This window comes from Primulina eburnea, chromosome 12 (assembly GCF_022965805.1).
Source record: "Primulina eburnea isolate SZY01 chromosome 12, ASM2296580v1, whole genome shotgun sequence".
NCBI classification, from domain to species: domain Eukaryota; kingdom Viridiplantae; phylum Streptophyta; class Magnoliopsida; order Lamiales; family Gesneriaceae; genus Primulina; species Primulina eburnea.
This window is the reverse complement of record NC_133112.1, coordinates 28,010,136-28,032,813: the sequence shown is the minus strand read 5'-3', so window position 1 is coordinate 28,032,813 and position 22,678 is coordinate 28,010,136.

The window sequence follows — 22,678 nt, the reverse complement described above, 5'->3', positions numbered from 1 at the left end:
AAGAACCATCCTTCCGAGCAATGCCGATCAGCCGTGGGAGCTTGTTTTCAGTGCGGAGAGATGGGTCATATTAAGAAGAATTGTCCTCAGTTGCGAGGTGGAGCAGGATCTGGTTCCGGATCTCAGGCGACTGTTCAGCAGAGGAGGCAGGGTCAGGCAGTGGGTAGTTCGAATCTTCGACCTCGTGCCCAAGGTCAGGTTTTTGCGCTGAACCAGGATCAGGCTGCAGATTAGGCAGGGAGAGTCATCGCAGGTACTTTTTGTTTATGCGGTATTCCTGCTTTTGTTCTTATTGATACCGGAGCATCGCATTCATTTATTTCTGCACGATTTGTTAAGCGTCATAAGTTACCGTATGTTTCTTTAGACGTCATTTTTTCCGTTTCTACTCTGATGGGTCATTCGGTGTTAGCTAAGCGTCTAGTGATGGGTTGTCCCTTAGATTTTGAGGGTAACGATGTTGTTATTTCGTTTTGTTCATCCTCTAAGCCTGATTTCGAGGACGAAATCTTTTTAAGGGGGGGAGAATGTAGTAGCCCGAATTCCAAATTGGGTAATTAACGGATTAATGGTGATTAAGAAGGTTTAATGTGTAATTTTGACCGTGGTCATGATCGGACGGACCGAAGATGGTTCGGTAGCACCGAAGAGTTCGGACGATCCGAAGTGGGTTCGGTGGATCCGATCATGAGGTGTCAAGAGTTGATCGACACGTCAGTTTGCATGCAAGTTCGGATGGTCCGAAGTGTAGGTTCGGTGGATCCGATCATGAGGTGTGCAAGTTCGGATGATCCGAAGTGTAGGATCGGTGGATCCGATCATGAGGTGTCAAGAGCCGATGGACACGTAGGAGTTCGGACGTTCCGAAGTGGGTTCGGTGGATCCGAACATAGCCTATAAATAGTGCTCGGATTTCCTCATTTTGAATTGCAAATTCAAGAGTTGTGTCTCATATTTGAGAGATTTGGAAGGTTTCTAGGGTTAGTTGTTGGTCGAGCGATAGCCAAGAGCTGCCAGGATTGGTAGCGTAGCGACGCCTGAGTTACGAGGCAATCGACATCAAAGGGCTGTCGACGGACGAAGGTAAACCCTAAACCTTTGGTAGTACTGGTTTTGCTAGTCGAGCATGGTAGTATTGTTCATAGTATGCTTTTGTTGCGTAGGCTTGTGCTAGACCTGATTAGCGGTGTTGCGTAAGGCTAGGCTTGCTGTGATAGAGGTACGAAAGTACTATCCGAGATATCCTGGTCGAGTATACATTCTTATATGTGTTGCATGATTATGTGGTGCATTGATATATGTCATATGATGCATGCTATTATGTCACGTTTTATGATGCACGTTGCATTTCATGTTGAGCCGTATCTCCTTCGAGATAGCCTTTACTGTTGAGCTGTATCTCTTTCGAGATAAGCTATATCTTGTGGGGCCGCTCAGCCCTGTCTTGTCTTGTGGACGCATGGACACCGAGAGTACACAGTGGCCGACGGGTCGGGAGGGCTTCGGTGATCCGGGACATTTTAGGTCCACGTCTGTTCTTGTAGTGGATGCAGTGACCCAGAGGAGTACCGCGCGGCACTATCCACTAGGCGCCTCTAGACTGAGCATTTTGAGATCCTTTGTGACTCCTGTTTCTTGACTACCCTGGTATCATATCATGCATGTGCATTTCATATAGGTTTGTATACTCATGCTTTTGTACTGGGCGTTCTTATCGCTCACGTCCTCGGTTTTGTTTATCTTGGACACCCCATTCCCTTGGGGCAGGCCTCAGGTTGGATGGCTCAGGAGGAGGAGGAGGAGGACGTTGAGTAGCCGTTTGATTTAGTTTATCGGTACTGTTTTGATTCGATATGGTTGTACTGGATATTTTAGTTTGAGTTATTCTAGACTTCGATTGGGTTGTATAACTATCATTTGTTGACTGTTTCCGCGTTTATCTCTGATTTTTGTTAATTAGGTTAATTGCATGCTTAGTTATTACTTAGTAGGTGATTCTGGAACGGGTCACTACATCTCATATGCAAAGACTACATACACAAGTTTATTGTCTTTGTGCAAGACTCACTCAACTAAACTTGTAAGCTCAACTCTCTTGTATATGTGTGAGTGATTGTGTGTGAGGAATTTATCCTTTACAGTGTACATCTCAAATGTATCCTCACACAAGGGCTTGTGCTCTCAACTAGCTGATATATTCATGCTAACTGCCCATACTTTGAATCCCCTTCAAAAGCTCTTGTTTGATCTTCAATATGTTGTATTTATAAGCCCCAACATTGATATATACGTTAGACACAAGAATATGACCGTTTGGAAAGTTTCTGTACTGTTTCGAGAATTGCAACGGTCAAATTCAGCTTGCTGGGCATTTTCCCGACTGGTCAACTCTGGTCAACTGGTCAACTATGGTCAACTCAACTGATCGTTCAGTTCAACTGGTCAACAGGTCAGCAGCTGGTTCAGTTCAGCAGGTCTGGTTCATTTGAGTTTCAACTGGTTTGCTGAAATCAGCCTAACTGATTTCAGTTGGTGCAGAACCAGTAGCTTCATCGCCATTTGTTAGCATCTTAAGCTTCGATTCAGACTTTGACTTCTCATAATGATTTGTAGATCTTTGTCTTATCTTTACAACGCATACTGAATCGCTTCATTTCGATAACCGAGCTGAGAGATATGACCAAAATACGGCAGTTGCTCAAACACAACGGATTGCTGTTTTCGTGTGATCAGTTCGGTATTTGAGCGATCAGTAAGACCATGATAACATCCGATTTTGCCCAACTGACGTGAAATACGATTTGTTCCAAATTGAGTTTTCTAATCAGTCCAGTTGGCGGATTGTCATTTGGATAATCCAGTTGAGAGATATCATCAAAATACCGAATCTTGCCATAAATTCAGTTTGCGCAAACTTCAGTTTCAGCTTGCTTCTTGTGTTTGCAACTTCACACTTGAGTAAATATGTTAGAAACACAATAACAAGTTTTGTTAACATCAAAATCAAGATTGCGAACTTGAAAAGTTCCAACATATATATATATATACATTGTAAAGCTCACATTTTGAAAATAATCACTTAAATATTTTGCATGCATACAACCCTACTAAAGAAAAATACATAAAAAAATATCGTAATCATTTGACAATTAAAAGAAATACTACAGTTTAAAATGATCGATCCCAATCAAAGCATGAACAATTAAAAATACTAGTAACCATCAGTATATCGAAACCAATGTATAAAAATATCCATGTCCTCTCATCTCTCCTAAAATCGTGAAGTGCGGAAAATTGTGGTTTTCGGGTCATGCGCACATCCAGGCTTGCCTACTCAGATTTCTGCACCTCTCGTCCACTCAATAACAAGCTCACATCCATCATTCACACCTAATGAGTCTAAAGACTCAACAAACATATATTGTGATAACAAATACATATACATAACAAGCAGCAGTGAAAAATATCGTAATCAACATACAATTCATGTCTCCAGTAAAATTTTATGCATAATCGTGACCTGTCAAAGCATGTTAATAATCATAACACATATTATCATAAAAACATATACATGTTCATTTGCTTAATTTGAATTCCGTTTGTCAGGTGTGACTTTCGTATTATCATGTTATTCGATGGATCCATCTACGTATAACCGAGGTACCCGACCGCGGAGACATCAGCGACGGCATCACCCATCCACTGAGCCCCAACCTTTCGTGTAATCGTGTTAGTCACAAGAATCACAACCAAATCCGGCCCATCCTTCAAAAACGTGTCATCATATTCACCACTTAAATAAAAACGTGCATATACATAATTTTTTCTTCAAACCAAGTATGTAACTTATTTATCATAATTTCGTAAAAATCATAAACATGATGCATAAATAGTTAAAAACATGATAATATTGTGCTCAGGGCGCTAACATGACTAAAAATCACCCCGGGTGCAAAATGACCACTTTACCCACGGAAACCCAAAATGACCACTTTACCCTCGAACCTCAAAATTTTGATTTGAAGCTTACCAAACTTCTTAAAATGTCCCAAAACATATTTAAAAATATTTCTTAGATTTAACTCGAGCCCGTTTCAAAACTTAGTCGATTCGTTTTAAAAATTGGACCGGAGCCCCGGTTTTAACCCGAATTGACTCGAAACTTAACCAAAATTTTCCCAACTTTTTAGCACATCTTATAAACATAAAAAAGGCCCTAAATCCATCAATATACCAGACCCCTATACCCCTCTTCCATAACCTGTATGCTGCTGCAAAATTTCCTGTAAGGCCCGAGAATTTGATTATCGTAATATGAAATGATTTGGTGATAATTGAGGTGATTATAGACGGAAAATATTAGACCGGAAAATACGGAAGAAGACACGACAAATGTGCGAGGACAGTACACCTCGCGCATATGCGCGGCACTGATGCGCGCATATGCGCGAGATGGGCAGAGGACCTCGCGCATATGCGCGAATAGTGGGCGCGCATATGCGCGAGTTGTGTGAAAGGAATTGTGCGTGACCAGAAGGTCTCGCGCATATGCGCGGGTTGTGTGCGTGCATATGCACGAGCAGTCCAGTATCCAAGGTGAAAAACAGAACGTTGGGCGCATATGCACCGAGATAGTACGCGCATTTGCGCGAAGTGATTATTTTGACACATGCCGAGACAGTAGGTCTCACGCATATGCGCTGGGCTGGGGCGCGCATATGCGCGAGGCATGCGGAACAAAAACTCGACACTTGGTTTCACCATGGAACGAGTATATGTATATATATATATATAAGAAACAAGCAATTCATTTTCTCAGAAAAGAAAGGAAAGGAACGAGAAATCTTTAGAAATCCTTACGTCTTTATATTTCGATCCGTCCTTTAGATTTGGAATCTGAGTACAGTACTGAGTTCCTAGCGACGATAGCTATAACAGGACTGTAAGTTTTATTGAATTCTGATATCGTTTGAAATTATGATATTGGGGAAATTATGATTTGACTGATATTATGTGTTCTGGATATACTGATCAGTATAGAATTGAAGTCAGATCAAAGAACGGACTGTTTATATAATTGTTATGATTTTCGGAAGTGATATGATTGAGATTATGCAGATTTGGTATTATGACCTGTTATTATCGAAGATTATGATTCATATTGATATCGATTATGAGTTGTAGTATTATATCTGTGATGTTGAGATTGACGGGGTTATCAAGAGTGTATTGTTATGCCGTCGAAACATCAGTAGATTGATTTTGATCAGATTCAGTATTGATGGAGATTGTATTATGATATCGTTGATATGGATCAGATTATGTTTGATTTGAGTATTGATCAGAACAGGTTTTGAATTGAGTTATACATTGATACAATGTATTCGATATTGTTATTGCTAGATTGATTTGACCGGCAGTGAGTTCGAAACTTCGACAGAGTCAGATCGACAGAACGAAACGAAAGGTAATAAATCAATGTTGATTCGGGATTGCACAACTCGAGTTCGATTTGACTTGAGTTTCCCTAAAATCACAAACTTTATTTTATTGCATTGATATCTGCAATTATGAAATTGATATGTGTGGTCTATTGATTCATAGATAGAGCGTGTATTGAGTCATAGGCTGATTCGCCAAGCCACTGGACTGTTTAGTTTATATCGATGTCGTTTAGGGGTTGATTCATTCCTATTGCTGATATTCGATACATGATACAATGTCCAGAAACCGGGATCCCTAGATTAGGAATGAGTCGAGTCCGAGTCTAAGAGTTACAGAATGTGATTTACTGGTTGATACCGATTCATGTTCCTGATTATGGTGCATGTTCATATTATGATTTACAGTTTGATATTGATTCATGTTTCTGATTATGATACATGTTATGAATATCTGTTTTATGCTGTTATATTTGTTTATATGAAATGCATGCATACTTGGTTTATACTGGGAATATAATTCTCACCGGAGTTATCCGGCTGTTGTCTTGTTTGTATGTGTGCATGACAACAGGTGGGACAGGATCGGGATCAAGAAGAGGATGAGAGATTCAGAATTTAGCGTGGAGATCCAGACTTAGAATAGAGTGGTTTCAGTACTTGATATAGTGACGAAACTTTAGTGTAAATAAATAAATGTTGTACAAGACTTGTACATTTATTTTAACATGTATATTAGATCGAATACATTACGTTTCCGTACTTGCATTTTAAAAATTTTATGTCCCACATTTCTTAATTGCTATATTGATTCTGAATAATGATTAAGAAGACGTATTAGGTTCGGGTCCCCACATTTCCTAATCAACCTACTCGAACCCCTATGCGCAACACCTATCCAAGTTTTCGTCCCTAGCACAAAACCAAGCGGACCAGACATGACTCGACCTTGTCTAAGCCACCCTAGGACCTTCTGGACTCCCTTGAATTGAGCCTACAGCCCCATGGAATCTGCAACCTGCTAAGAACCGAGGAACACCCAAAGCCATCACCTGCGACCTCACCCCTTGCAATTGTACTCGATCGAAAGGCCTCGAGGACGGGTCCAGCAGCGTTCAAGACTTTCTAAGCCGTGTCTCAGACCCACCAAGGCCTGGTCCATGGCTTGGTTCAGCCCATGCAACGCCGGCTCGGCCACTCCCCCAATCCATACCAAAAACGAGAACCCCTTTGACCACTACACCTCTCGGCCAGGGGCGGAGGTAGCTCTTCTTGTACCCGGGCTTTAGCCCAGGCGGTACAAATTTTTTTAAAAAAATTATATGTAAATTTTTGTATAATTTTCCATAAATTTGATATTAGCCTGGGTAGATCAATTTAAAATATTAAAAGATGTTAGATTTAAAATTCTACCCCGGGTAGAGCCAGATTCCTGGCTCCGCCACTGCTCTCGGCCCTCACTCTAACACAACCATACCTCACACAAACCTCATGACTCCACTATACTACCTTGAACAGCCCCTAAGCATCAACAGAACGGCAGCCTTCTTGTACAGTTTCGTAAAAACATGAGTTCATGACAAGAGGATGCAAGTTTCATGTCAAACTAACACAAAAACGCAACCACAAGCGAGATCGAAGGACGCACATACATATACATATATTTCAGCATACTAGGGCGTAAATGATGAGAAAAACTAAAGTAAAAGCGTGCCTTGATGATATGATACTCGAAAACTAGAAGAACCACGCGAAAGGGAGGCACCGGAGGAGCAGAGAGGTGTTTTCGTGCAAGAACAAAGCTTGGCCGATGGATGCTGGGAGTTAGCTTCTGAAATCTCACGTTAAATGCTGTTGAGTGGGGGAGGTGGGCGGCTGGTACAAGCTAATTAGGTTTAGCTTGCTAAAATACAATAATTAAATGAGTAATAGAGTGCTAATGGGCCCTAATTGGGATTTAAAGAGGATTAAAAGAGTTTTGAGCCCATTAAGCTTAAAAATAAGCACAACAAGTCCAAACGCTCTCCCGAAAAATATATCGTTTAGGTGAGTTTTTGAAGATGTTGCAGAACCCTCAAAAAATTTCCCAATTCGTAAAATTTACGTATCGGATAAAAATAAAATCATTCGGGTAAAAATACATAATAAAGCCCATTTTTGAAAAATAGACTTAAAAACGCTCCATATTGATTAATAAAAATTAATCCATTCATAAAATAATTTTTCTGATAAATATCCAATCTCCGTTCCTCATTCAAACGCGAAATGCATCTAGAAACCTTAATGCACGAACTTTTTAAAATATCATGAATAATCTCTATCATGCAATAATTATTCATTAAATGCGTAAAATAAATAAACAAATATTTCAAATAAAACTCTAGATTGCATGCATTTAGATTACGTAATTTAATTTCCTGGACCTTACAATTTGTCTGCGATACTTAATGTGTTTCATGTATCTATGCTGCAGAAATACGAGCCAAATCATTCTCATGTTTTGAGTACCGACGATGTGGAGTTAGATAGTTTATTTAGTTATGTTGAGCATCCAATTCTGATTCTTAATCGCAAAGATAAGCAACTTAGAAATAAGACGATTCTTTTAGTCATGGTCAGTGGAGTAGACATGGGAGAGAAGACGCTACATGGAAGTAAGAGGCTAAAATGCGTCAAGAGTGGCCTCACTTTTTTGAAAATATGATGAATTACCCCATGTACTCAGAACCCGAATTTAATTAATGATTATTTGACAAGAATTAGAAATAATTATTTTAAAGTGAGAAATTCAAATAATCAAGCCAAATAAATTCAATTGTGTGTTAAAAATATTGAAATTATATACAATATTAAAATACATATTGAAATTTAATAGCACACATAAGTTGAAATAAATTAGATCGGGTCATATTTTATCTTTTTTTGCTAATTATTAAATTACGCAACATATTATACATATACATATATATGTTATCATATTGCATAAAAAAAGAAACCCTTCTCCCCCAAGCCTAATCTGTCTCTTCCCTTGCCCCCAACTTATAGCCATCATGCCCAACATCTCACCTGTTGTTGCTGCCCAGCTTTGACCGGAGTTAGTAGCCCGAGTTTCCTTGAAGCTAGTCCAAAAGCTCAACAACCGAAAGAGGCAAGAGAAAAGGACTTGCTGCTGCCGCGTCTTTTTAATCTTCTTCCTCCCCATTTTTTCTTGGTTCATTAGAGTGTTTAAAGGTTGATTCTAGATTCATTTCAGTTTAAAGGAAGCTATCGAAGGTGATATCTAAGCTTAGGGTTTCAAATTTAGTCATGGAATCCAATTTCGATTCTGTTATGAGATAATGTCAGATTTTTGGGTTTCTGCGAGTTGTGCATTAGGAATTTGTAATTTCGGTTCAAAAAGAACTAGTAGTGCTTTGTGTTGGCTGTCATTGTCACTGGAATAATCAAATCTCAGTTAGCAATTGATTTGATATGAATTTTCTACTAGAATGTGTCAAATTTGTATTCTGTTATTTAAGTGAGATGAAAAGCTATTGTATTTTTGGGATTTGAGCTTTGTGCACTTGGATTTTGGAATATTGGTTCAAATAAAATTGTAGAGCTATGTGTTATCTTTGAAATCAAACAAGAATCGTTTAATTTCATTAAGAATTTAAATAGTTATGCATGTTTTTTCTGGAAATGATGAGCTGCAGATCTCTGTCCGCGGATTTCATTGGTTTCAGCATGTTATAATAAATTCTGGGAATAATTGATTGAAATTCCAAATATGGTTTCTACTAGAAAAACATAGATATTTGAATTGTATTTCATTTTCAACTGGCAAATATTGATTTAAGTCAAATAATAAGTTAGATATGATTTTTATGCTACTAGGTGTCGAACATGAAAACTGTATCTAAGCATGTTACACTTGGTGCATGTAAAAAATGATTGAATTTCTTTTTCATGTCTTCTGATGAAATATGGAAATTTGAGATAGGATTCCATCCATGTATGATAAGCATATTTTGGATAAGTATTTGATTCATTTTGATCTTAAAACCGATCTTTGGTACAAGCTGTAAATGGTAATCTATTTGGCTAAGAGACGAGTAATTATTTGATGGAAATAAATTATTTGCCACATATTTTAGTAACCAAGAAGTGTCAAGGACTTCTTAAATTAATGTGGTGGTTAAATTTGAAGGTTAATGTACGGATTGATTTATTCCTTACAACATCTATAGTGACATTTAATTTAGTTGATGTGAATTGACAGATTTTATGTGAATCATGTGACTATGTGCTCTTTGTGGTATTTGAATGTATTTTAAGATTATTCCTTATTTTTTAAAATAAAACATGATTTTTAAATATATTGGAATAATATGTAGATTTATATGTATTGTTGAACACACATTTATATAGAGCCACGACTTCATTGTTTCTGAGATTTCTGTTTACTTTTGGATGCATTATTTAGACATCAGAGTCGAGATCATTTTAGCGTCACACTTCTGATGACTAGCGGAAGGGCCGAGCAGTTCTGTAGATTGACACCTCTGATGCATATGTGCAGGGCCGAGGGCGTATTTGACACGTCACAGCCCTGACACATGTGACCATAGTTGTAACGCCCCGAAAATTTAAAAGTCCACGCGAACCACATGCACGCAAGTTATTAAATTTCTTTTTATTTTAATTAAATTTTTTAATTGCATGTATTAAATATGTTGCGCATATTTTCATGTTTAAAATATACTTTTGTACTTGGTTGCATTAAAATGTATTTTTAAAGGTTATTCGAGTTGCGATCGAGGAAGGAGACCGGGGGCTGAAAAATAGAAAATATTTTTATTAGTTAATTGTTTTTAATTATATAAATTAAGGGTGATGTTTTTTCTTATTTTTGAAAATATGGGGTTTTGAGGTGATTTTATACTCTGAGACGAAATTTTTATAGGTTTTGGTTTTTTAACAAAAATGCAAACGTTTTGGCAATCAGCCTAATAAATTCACAAACTTTCCTAATAAAAATATTTTATTTAAACACTAGTGGGCTTAATTAACTTTTTTAATGGACCTAAGCTAGCAATTAGTGTTTGGTTAGGATTTATTTTATATTTAAATTTCCAAACCCCATAATCCCACGCCCCACTCCCCTTTTCAATCAAAACTCCCCCCTTCACACAAGTCATGGCACACACATCAAAGTTGAAGGAAATGCATTGAATTGCTAAAGTTTTCAAAACTGTCGTCTCCTTGTCTTCGTTCTTCAATCGTCAACGGTTATTCGTGCGTAAAATATGCAAAGGCACGCCATAATGTTGGGGATCGATATAGAGTTTAAAGTGGGGGGCGAATAAACTCTTTTCTTTGTTGGTTGATTTTGTTAAGGTTTCTAGAATCCTGTGAGAATTATAACTTATCTTGTTCAAGAGTTAGTCCAACAGATCACAATAAAAAGTGCGGAAACGATCCGATGGAGTACGGTGAAATACAATAAAACAGTAAGCAGTAGACAAGGGTTGTTTATGGAAGTTCGAAGATGAAATCTTCTACGTTTCCCCTTCTTCTATTTCCAGAAGGTATCACTAAATGACTTTGGTTTTTACAGTACAACACTTGTACACATCCACTTCAGCAGGACTTATCTTTTGACTACTGAAACTCTTAGTTTCTCAACACAATAAGACAAATACGAAAAAGTTCTGGAAAAGACTCTTTTCCAGATTACAAACTCTTCTCAAAGATATAGTAATGTTAATATGATTGTAGAGAGAGTAAGAAACAGCCAGCACAATATGATCAAAAAAAGATCAGATAACTATTATAAAGCGTATGCTGCTTTTCTTTATATTGAGCTTGAAGATGATAAGTAGTTCTAAGTGCTCAAAACGACGTTCGTATATGCGAGAATGTGATTTTTGTTCAGTAACGTATTAACGTCGTTGATCTTGTGTATTTATAGAAGTCTTGAATCCAACGTCTATAAACAAAATGACTTCTTTGACTACTGATAGAATCAGCTTTATTGCCGAAAAAGGTTCCTACAAAAAGTTTCAGAACAATCAGTCTTGTTTCATACCACATTGGTAAAATGTATTAAATGACTTTTTTCAGCATTAATGATGCATTTAATACTCGTACTTGGTAAAGTAACAATAACATTTAATATATGATCAATAGGTTCTGATTTAGCAAAAGTCAAGTTCTGCTTCTATTTATCTAAGTTGATATATACTGAAGAGTACTGTTTTGTTAAGGTGATACGAGAACTTCTGCTTTTATAATATATTCTGGTTTTACAAATGTGATCTACTGGTTTTGACTATCATCACCACAATTAAATTAAGTCTACCAATTTTCCCCTATGCGTTGATGCCAAAACCTAGAAGTTAGTATGACGAAGATTACAATTATCACAAAAACAGATAACAATTATAGCCATGTAATTGATAAGTAAATAAACAGTAAAGTAGAGTTCAAAAGAGTATTAATTAGAAAGATTAATCATCAGTCCCAATATCCTTGAATAGTGCATCATCTTCATCCTGAGGATCTCGGCTTCTATAAGATGATTGAGCTTGATGATGTCCTCCAGATCTACCTTCCTCTGTCTTTCGTTCTACTGCTTCCCCCTTTTTAGCATCAATGGGAGTAAGCAATTCATCCATTCGTCCATTAAGATTGATAATGCTATCATTCATCATCTCCAAAGATGGGACTTTATTCAAAATGCGATCATTAAGGGCTTGAAGAGATTGAGATTGGGACTCAATCTTGCCATCAATGGATTCAAGTTTCAAATATGTAGCCTCAACTTTAGTTGAGATTGAGCGAAGAGACGACTCGTGATCAGAGACAGTTCGAATAACATCAGATTGACCAAGAACGGTGTTGGCGTGACTAGACAAAACATTCTTCCTGAAAAGGTCGAATTCAACTTCAAGCTTAGCCAACGATTCTGCCGTGTTAACGACATATTTCGTTACGCGTTCTCGGAAGAATTTGGTGGCGTCGCATTCACCAGCATGTTCATAGGTTATCTTTTTGACGATCTCTGAAAGTCTTTCAATATTTCATTTCAGTATATCAATTTCAAATTCAAGATTAAAGTGCTCTTCGTCTGAAGATGGACTTCTTGCGAGCATATGTTCTGAGATTTGCACAATATGAGCAATGCGAGAAGGTGAATCAGGAGGAGGGAAAATTAGGGCTGTAGAAAAGGTAATTTCCGTTGGAGCAGTAGTAGCAGCAGGGGACCGTTCAGCAGAATTTCCTTCAAAGGCACTAGAGGGATCAGGACCTGCACTTGCTGCTGGTCGATCGGCTTCCATGGCCTCCAACTGTTCAGCTGCTGGAATTTGATCATTCAAGATAGCTACCATTTATGCTTGATGTTCAGCAGAGAAAATCTCCAAATTAGACAGTGATTGAGATGGGGCAGCATCCGATTCTTCTAAGTGAAGGTCTACTGGTTGAGCTTCCGATTGGACCATGTCATTAGCCTGAGCTGCTTCCGGTGCAGCAGAGACATCAACAACAATAGATTGAATGACTTCATCCACTGAAGCCAATTCACGAACAGATAGAAGAGACTGAGTAGGCAACTTCGGAGATGCAGGAGTACTAAATACTTTAGCTTCTAGTGGAGCTATAGTCCTTTCCTCAACTGGCTTATTCTGAGCAAATTCTGGAATGAAGCCTACTGAATATTGTACAGATTCTTCAAATGTTTGTTCTTGAGCAAGAAGTTGCTCATTCATCATTCTCAATCGGTCAGTTAGAATAAGGATCACATGTTGATCCTGAGCAGCAGTGGGAATCATAGCATCAAAATTAGACTGAATAGTCTTTAAAACTGATTCCAGCTTCTGTCGTTTCAGCCGCTCAAAAATGAAACTTCGTCGTCTCATTGCTTCAATCACATTTTCAGTCTTGGCAAGTTCAAACACCTTCTCTTCATTCTTTACCATTTTACGAAATGCACCTGGTGTTCTGAAGAATGTGAGAGGATGGAATACTCGAACCTTATGCCAATCATCAAAGAAAGTCATTCCTTCATTGGCAGATTTCTCAATCTCTTCCAAATGAAGATCAATACCAGTTAGAACAGATGACTTGGCACTGTGAAATAGTGATTTTTCAACGAGTTTCCCTTTATCTTTATCTGAAGATGAGGTAGGCATCAAGGGTCGAAAAGCAGAAAACCCTGCAGTATATTCTCGAATAAAGACTCCAGACGAGGGTCTGAAAGTCAGAGCAGTAGATTTTGTGGTAGCAGAAGAAGTAGCTGCTGGCTTAGTGACAGGAACAGATTCTTGCAAAGAAGAGGCAGCTTCTGGAAGCAATTGTCTCAAGGAGACAGTGTCTAAATTAGCAATGATTGTTGTTTTCTTGATGTTGCTAGGGGTGGCAAGGATAGATGCTAGGGTAGGAGCAGCAGACTCCTCAGAAACTGTTTTGTAAGAATCAGTGGAGATAACCACTCTTTTTTTTCTTGATCTTCTTCTGAGGTCCTTGAACCTCAGTCTGAGCATCTCCAATTTCCCTTTTTAGAGCAACAAATTCTATCACAGTTGGCTTTGGCCTCAAGGCGAGCGCATTGTCAGCAACTGACATTGTCACAAAAGAGGCGTCTTGTTCAGTAGTGAAAGGAAAACCATCATCCGTAAGTATTTTGCTGATCTGAACACCAAAACTATTACTCTTCCTCAGAACCATATTCTTCAAGATTCTAAACAAGAATCCACTCCAATCCACCTTAAATCCAGAAGTGATGGCCAATATCACATGTACCTTTTCCGTAGTCAATTTGTCAAACGTACCAGCTTTGACCAACAGTGCTTTTGCAACAATATCGGCAAGCACTTGATATTCCATCTTCAGTAGCTTCTTGAAGCAAGAAGGAGAGAGTTCCTCTCCAGAAGCTGAGAATGTGACGAGGACGGCCGACATTTCCTCCTTAGAAGTATCAGAAAATTCAGAGATACCTGAGCGTGGGAGAAATAACATCGATCCCAGTAGTGCAACATCGATGGAGATGGACGCACCTCCTTGAGAGTAAATGATTTTTCCATCCTCTACAGTGGCCTTAGCGTAGAAGTCTAAGAGAGTGTTTTGCATAAGATAGCAGGTGCTTCCAAAAACTTTCTGAGACCAGATTTTTCGATAGCTTGAAACATCTTAACAAGATTATCGTCCTTGATTGTCATAACTGAAGAAAAATTAACTTGATAAGCATTTAGAGTGTAAGCTCCAGCCATTTCTGCAAAAAAAAAAAAAAGAAATTGGATTAGATTCTGTAGTAGAATGTGAACGCGAGAGAAAACAGTAGCTAGTATGCGAAAGATCTGAAAGCGTAAAGGTGAAATGATTGAGAAAAGACGGTTAAAGTCTAGAATGTACAGTCGTCGGTGAAACATAAGGACACGTGTAAATATGTTTACAGTTAAATTTCAAAAGTTTAGAAGAGAGAGTCATATACGCCAAAATTTTAAAATAACTAAAATAGGCGGGCTGTCCAAGTGGTTACTAAAAAATATCAGAAGAGAGTTTGTCGTCTTATGATAATATCTACTGGAAGTTATGAAGTATTGAAATATCTTCAGCATCTGGATAAAAATTAGTAGACACATTGTTCTATCGAAAAGACAAACATTCTTTTGTTTCTGATAAAGCACGGAAAATGAAAAGAAATAATAAAATTATATTCCCCCTCAATTAATGCAACTAATAAATGTAATTGATACGTATCTGAGGGAATGATAGATGACTCTTTATATTCGTGCATGATGTGACCAGTCGGATGTCTCTTTAGCTTCCTCAAGACTCTATATAAGTACTTGCAAGCCCACAAACTAAGTTATGTACACAAATATAAAATCAAAAATGGATGATGCAAAAATTCTCTCGGAGTCTTCTCCAGAGTCTGAATCAGCAGAGGAATTTCAAGGACAATTTCCAGCTTCTCGTAAGATGGTGTATGAAGACATCCTTTTTCAAGATATGAAGACTTGGAAGAAATTTCATGGCTTGTAATATGAACAATCAGTTAGATTGTTCGTTCTTAGAAGGACTAAGCTGCGGAATAACCCTTTTTACAAACCATGATCATGCGAAACGAGGGGATTCCAGCAAAGCTTAGTTAGGTTCCTGGTGAAGTACTTTGCAGTACTTCAAACTGCTGATATCAACAAAATGTAATAGATAGGACAATGTAATACATCTGGTTTGATGAATGAAATATTCCATTTTGTCATATTTCTGTTTATCTACTGTTTTTTACTTAATGAAAATAAATAAATAAACAAGAAATAAACATAAGAAAGGTTGAGAAAAACGTAGTCTGAATAAAACGTTGTCTGAATAATTTAAGGCTCTATGACTTTTCGTCTTCCTCCTATACTTCAAGTTTCGTCTATAAATAAAGTCACCTCTGCTCATGATGACATTTGTACTCCAATGGATTATGAAAGCAGCACACATGTTCCTCATCCTTTCTGGACACCTCAACGTCTTTAATAATTAAAACAAGGTGCAGAAGACTTCATCTTTGTGGAGGTTATGTCCGTTTGGACTACTACTCATGACCTCCAAATAATCAACACCGGAGAATTTCCTGCTTCTACTCAGCAAAGGTCATTCGTAAGATGGTTCAAGAGGCTTGCTCGGGTTGATCACATATCCGAGCTGGTCAAGGAAGATGTGCTGAATCACATGATGCTGTCGAGGGAGTGGGAGTTGCTGGATATAGTCGCTAATTCTGAAAACTTTCGGAATATTAGGAGTCATGACTTGAACAAATGGTTTATGTTGTGGCAAGATGTTGTAGAGAGTAGTTTGAATCAAGTTGAAAGACGTCGATTTTATTCTCAACAAAATATCAGTAGTTGCTCAAAATTGTCTCTTTTCCTTATAAACATTATGATATTAGATGAGTAACAAATAACTGGTAACAATTAACAAACTGATAGCAACGATATATTCAAGTTAAATCAATTAAACCAAGAACATTTAAAAATAAGAAAACTTATTCTCAGGCTGAGGCTTTGTAAAGATGTTAGTGGCTTGTTGATCAGTAGAAACATATTCCAGAAGAATGTCCTTCTTCTGCACATGATCTCTAATGAAATGATCTCTGATATCTATGTACTTTGTTCTGGAATGAAGTACTGGATTTTGCGTGATTGCTATAGCACTGGTATTGTCACAGAAGATAGGTGATTCAAAAGCTTGAACTCTGTAGTCCTTAAGTTAATGTATCCACAGTATTTGAGAGCAGCATTTTTCAGCAGCAAGGTATTCTGCTTCTGCAGTAGATGTATCTATGGAATTCTGCTTTTTACTAAACCAAGAGATTAGCCTATCACCAAGAAATTGACAAAAACCACTTGTGATTTTCCTGTCCAATTTGAAACCTGCATAATCAGCATTTGAATATTCAATAAGATTGAAAGATGAATCATTAGGATACCATAAGCCGACATTTTGAGTGCCCTTCAAATATTTCAGTATGCTCTTAGTAGCAATGTAATGTGACTGCTTAGGGTTAGATTGAAATCTTGCACAAATATAGACAAAAAACATAATATCAGGTCTACTGACAGTAAGATATAACAGTGAACCAATGAGACCACGATATTGAGTTACCTCTACTGAAATTCCATTTTCGTCCTCTTTAAGTTTAGTAGACGAGCTCGTAGGAGTAGAAGCAGCAGAGCATGTTTCCATGCCAAACTTTTTCAATAGTTCTTTAGTATACTTAGCCTGATTTAAGAAGATTCCAGTATCAAGTTTCTTAATCTGCATTCCTAGGAAGAATGTTAATTCTCCCATCATGCTCATTTCAAATTGTTCCTGCATTAATTTGGAAAACTTTGCACACAATTTGGGTTTAGTTGACACAAAGATAATGTCATCAACATAAATCTGTACTAGCAGAATGTGCTTATTCTTAAATAAAGTGAACAAAGTTTTGTCTACTGTGCCAATGGTGAAATCATGATTAACAAGAAATTGTGAGAGCGTATCATACCAAGCTCGAGGTGCCTGTTTTAAATCATACAGGGCTTTGTGTAATTTAAACACACGATTTGGTAAGAAATGATCGATAAAACCTGGAGGTTGTTCAATGTAGACTTCTTCTTGCAGTAGACCATTTAGGAAAGCGCTTTTCACGTCCATCTGATAAAATTTGATATTTTTGAAAGCAACAAAGGCTAAAAATATTCTGATCGCTTCAAACCTTGCTACTGGCGCATAGGTTTCATCATAATCTATTCCTTCTTCTTGTCTGAAACCTTGAGCTACCAGTCTTGCTTTATTTCTGACCACAATGCCTTCTTCGTTTAGTTTGTTTCTAAACACCCACCATTTTCCAATAACAGCTTGATGAGTTGGTCTAGGTACAAGAAACCAAACTTCATTTCTTTTAAATTGATTCAGCTCTTCTTGCATAGCTTTGATCCAACTAGGATCCAGAAGAGCTTCTTCAATTTTCTTTGGTTCATCCTGAGAGATAAAAGCAGCATGCATATATTCATTAATAATTTGTCTTCTGATTCTTAATGGAGCTGCTGGATTACCAATAACCAAAGATGGAGGATGGGATTTCCTCAAGACAAAAGGGTGTAAAGAAATTTCTTCTTGGTTTGATGGATTCGAATCAGGCTCAGCTAAAGAAGTAGCAGGTTCTGGAATGTTCACTTCTGGTTCTGGTAAATCTTGTGTTTGAACAATTGGTTCTACCATAGGAATGTCTGGTTCTGGATTTTGAGCATCTTTAACACTAGTTTCTTCATCATCTTCACTAACCAGTTCCAAATGAATCTTGTCTAACTTGTTACTTAGATTTGACACGTTAAAATTCCAGGAGCATTGCTATCTCATCAAAAACAACATGGATATATTCTTTAATATTAAGAGTTCTATTATTGAAAATCCTGAATGCTTTGCTTACTGCTGAATATCCAAGAAATAGTTCAGCATCTGATTTTGAATCAAATGCAGACAAATAATTTTTACCATTATTGTGAACAAAACATCTGCAGCCAAATACATGAAAATAAGATACGTTATGCTTACTCCCATTCTATATCTCATACGGAGTCTGATTGGGCCTTTTGTTGATCATTGTTCTGTTCTGTGTGTAGCATGCTGTGTTGATTGCTTCTGCACAGAAGCGTTGAGAGATGTCTGCATCTGCTAGCAGTGTTCTATCAGCTTCTTTAAGAGTTCTGTTTCTCCTCTCAGCTACTCCATTCTGTCGAGGCGTTCTGGCAGCTGAATATTAATGATGAATGTCGTGTTCATCCAAGTATAACTCAAGAATCTTGTTAGTAAACTCAGTTCCCCGATCACTTCTGATTATAACGATAGAAATTAATTTTTCATTTTGAATTCTTTTCAGAAGCTTGATCAGTAGACAACTGGTTTGATCTTTTCCAGCAAGAAATATTACCCAAGTAAATCTAGAAAAATCATCATCAACAACAATTGTATACTTCATTCCTCCTAAGCTCATGATAGTGATTGGACCAAATAAGTCCATATGCAATAATTCCAAACACCTTGAAGTTGATTTACTACTTCTATTCTTGAAGCTAGATCTGACTTTCTTACCAAGTTGACATGTAGAACATACATGATTCTTAACAAAGTTTATATCAGGCAAACCATCAACTATGTTAAGCTTTCTGAGATTATTGATTGATTTGAAATTCAGATGATTCAATCTCTTGTCCATAGCCAATGTTTATCACTAAGAGAGACAACTAAACATGCAGTAACATTAATATGATCTTTATTCCATGAAACTTTGTATGTGTTACCTTATATTTTTCTAGTTAATACAGTAGACTCTTCAGCATTTTTAACTGTGCATGTGTGCTTCTGAAAAGCCACATAGTAACGATTATCACACAGTTGACTAATGCTAATCAAGTTGTAACAATGATTTTCAACTAATAGTACATCATTGATAGTAATGTTACAATGGATAATCTTACCCTTACGCACGGTTTTACCTTTTGAGTTGTCCCCAAATGTTATCTTTGGTCCAGTACAACTCATTACTTCTGACAATTGATTTTTCTGTCCAGTCATGTGTCTGGAACATCTACTGTCCAGATACCATGTGTAGTTGCTGATTTTGGTTTTCCTCTCTTGTTCCTGCAAAAAAAAATTTAGTATCTGGTACCCAATATATTTGGGTCCAATCCTTATCAGTCCTTTGAGAACCCACATTTGTACAATTTTAGGTTACCTTGTACTTCGGGTATCCAAAGATGTGTGTGCAACAGAATGTCTGCTATTTCTAACAAAATGCATCTTAAAATTTTGTTCTTCCCTTCTGTTTTTGTTGTATGGTCTGTATCTCTTCTGAACAGGTCTATAATTATAGTACTGGTAGTTTTTAACCTTCATAGAGGGATGTCATCCTGATTTGAATCCTCTGCTGGATCCAGAACTCTGGTGAACTCTTCCCTTAGGTTCAACATAACATAGACCATAATGCTTCCTTCTGTTCATCTGATATACAGTCCTTTCAACTCTAACAGTTGGTACTTCAGGTTCATATACCACACTGGATTTGAAAAAATGAATGAATTTCCCTCTGCCTTTATCCAGGTCAGACTTAGTAACCGTTTCAGAAGTGCTTTCATTATTGCTGAATCCGAGACAACTCCTGTCACCGGATTGATTCTACAATTCTTGCATCTTCTCTAAAGAAACAGAAGACTTGTTCCATCATTTACCAAAACAGATAGCTTATGGTTTTCAGACCTCATTTTTTGGTGGTCTGTTTTCACTCTTTCATTCTCAGTTCTTAACTTACTCATCTCAAATTTTAAATCATTGCAGATGTTCTCTCGCAAGCAAGTGAACTTACTGACTTGATCCTTTAAGTCTTGATTTTCAATCTTAACTTCCTCGAATGATTGAGAAAGTCTCAAGTACACTTCCACCATGTCATGCCGTGCTTTAATCAGATCAGTTCGTGTAAATTCGTCAGAGTCAAAGTCAAGTACCTCTCCAGATGTCGAGGTTGGTTCAATATCTTCCATGAGACATTGATCTCTTCTACATCACTTTTTCTAGAATGACTTTCTGAGTCAGAATACTCAGAACTAGAATCCTCCCATTTAGATTTTCTTTCCTCAACAATCATCGCTTTGCGGTTTCTTCTGAATTTCTTGTCATTCTTTTTGTATTTCTTTTTCTTCTGGTCATCCTTCTTGGGTTTTGGACAATCAGCAATAAAGTGACCGATCTTTCCACAGATAAAACACTCCATGTCACCGGGTGGTGAATCCTTCTTGAAGTTCCGGTTAGGGCTTTAGTAAGCTCGGTGGTACTTCTTCATGAATCTGGAGAATTTCTTCACAAAAAGAGACATAGTATCATTGCTGATCTTCTCACTTATAGTTCGAACTCACGGGCTTTTCAGTCAGCAAACAAGTCATCACTTTGAGTGCTATTTCCCTGATGCCATACTGTTTCCCAAGAGCTGCTAGTTCATTAACCAGGCTGTTGGAACGTTCGTCAAACTCATTCAGAGTTTCTCCAGCTTTCATTTTGAGATTCTCAAGTTTCTGCATTACTACAGACAGTATATTCTGTGGGGACCCGGACGCTAAACAAGTTCTTAATCATAATTGAGACTAATTAATCAATTAAAACCAGGGTCTACAATTTTTTTTAAAATGCGGAACGTAGTGAAATCAAACTAATATACATATCAGTATATATAACATACAAGTCCTGTATCACAAACATTTATTCAAACTAGGGTTTGACAATTACTATCAAGTGTTCAACCCTATCTCTAGTCCAAGTCCGGTGCCACCACTCTAATCATGATCTCTCTTCATCTCCTCGACCCTGGACCTGTCCCACCTGTTGTCAAGTACACATACAGACAAGACAACAGCCGGATAACTCCGGTGAGAATAAATCCCAGTATAAATCAATGAAACATGCAATCATATAAATAAATATAAAGCATGTAATCAGGTAACATGAATATGTATCATAATCCGAAACATAAACAATATCAAATCAAAATGTCGACACATAATTCAGACTAGACTCGATCCTAGTCTAGGGATCCCGGTTTCCAGATGTGGTATTCCTATATCGAATTCCGTAAAGGATGGAACCATAAGCTCTATTACTCGATATAACCAGTGCCCTGGTATTCCTATATCGAATTCCGTAATAGAAGAATTCCAATACACTTTACTCGATATAACCAAATATGGTGTTCCTATATCGAATTCCGTAATATTTCCATTACTCGATATAACCAAACATCCAGTGTCCTGACTTAACCGTCATGGACTGTAGCTCTATCGTTACTATCCTATCTTGGGACAATGTGCAATGTGCCAGTGATTATCCACCACTACCCGGCACTATTATCACAAGATAGTCATCTAAGACATGCTTTCTATATATCCATAGAAACAAGCATCTCAAATCAAATTAATGCAAATATCCATGCAATAAAATAAAGTATGTGATTTAGGGAAACCCAAGTCTGAACAGACTCAAGTCCATCTCCCAATACCACATTGACTTATACCTTTCGTTGCAGTCTCGGTTTCCCGCTCAGTCGAAGTCCTGACCTCAAGGCCTGTCTGGTAATGACAATATCAATAATTTCATATCAATATACCAGTAATTCCATAATAATCTGATCAATCTGGAATTACTTCAAAATCAACGGTATAACGGTATAATTCCAATATCTCCGTCAATACCAATTCACCAGATAATAGTTACAATCTATAACTCATATCCAATACAATCTATAATCAATCCATAATCCAAATCTGTCCGGTATCAACTGATTATAATCAGAAATTCATAATAATTCCATAATCAGTCTATTTCTTAATCTGACTTCGATTCTATGATGTCTACTATGTCAAGAACAACATATATGAGTTCCATTCAATTCTGACAATAGCATAATTTCAAAGCATGTCAAAACGTAGCAAAACTTACGTCAAAGTGTAGCCTACGTCGCTAGGAACTCGGTACCGAAGTCAGAATCAAAATCAGACGGACGGATTGATCGCACGATTGAATTTAAATTCAAATCCCTCGGCTTCCAATTCTTTCTTGTTTCCTTTCTGAAGAATCATATGAATGTATATATATATATTGCATGTACTAGCTACGTGTCTTGTTCAGAATCCGCGCAAATCCTCTCGCGCATATGCGCGCATATCGCCGCGCATATG